Genomic DNA, 884 nt, shown 5'->3' with positions numbered 1-884 from the left:
AGGAAGACTCGATAAAGACTTGAAAACCAATTGAAAAGCATATATACAAGATGTATAAAACACCATATATCAATTCCCCCAGACTTAGATCCTTGTTTGTCCTCAAACACTGTCAAGTATCAAGAACAGGGAGAAATGTTTGAAAGTGTGGGAACTCTCATATTCTCAGCAACCATACTTTAACCACGAATCTCTGAACCATATAAGCAGTAAAATTAGGACAACACACCCTTACCGGAACCCCACTGACTGCTGTTCAAAAATCGGCTCCATACTCTACATCTCAAACCTGAAAAAGCAACACTATCGAGATAGAACTCCCTATATTAAGCGTGAGCTTCTCATCACAGACACTATTCAGGGTAGACGGGCTAGGTGTTAAACATGCTATTTAATGGTGGAGTTAAAAGTGTTTAGGGGCTACCATTTCATTGTAGAGGATGCAGGATATCGCACAAAATGGCAAGAGATGATAGATCCATTGATGTCCACAGCCTCTACTCGTTTTTGCTCTATCTGGTGAGACTGTTCTGATGACTGAACAGGCGACTGATTGTTCTGCTTTCTACTTTCCTCTACATGCTCTTCAATACTTGGTACCAACTTCTTGCTCGACCTTCCCAGTGGCTCCATGTTTCTTTTCTTTCTTCCCCTTCTCCATCACCTTATTTTCGGGTTTTTTTTTCCTGACTGATATGGTGATGTGGCGAAGAAGGAGGTAATATATGATGGTTCTGAGTGCCACTGGTGGTTTTGATTTTGCAACCATTCTGGTTCTCCACCCCTGCTCTTGCGCAGTTCATTGGTTATGGAGTGGTTGCTCCCTTAATCTGCTTGTTCTCCTTTCTAACTGAATTTCTGCAGCAGTAACGAGTAAGAGGCTG

This window comes from Brassica oleracea, unplaced genomic scaffold (genome assembly GCF_000695525.1).
Source record: "Brassica oleracea var. oleracea cultivar TO1000 unplaced genomic scaffold, BOL UnpScaffold01036, whole genome shotgun sequence".
NCBI classification, from domain to species: Eukaryota; Viridiplantae; Streptophyta; class Magnoliopsida; order Brassicales; family Brassicaceae; genus Brassica; species Brassica oleracea.
The sequence above is the reverse complement of the archived record's forward strand: the minus strand, read 5'-3'. Positions refer to the sequence as shown.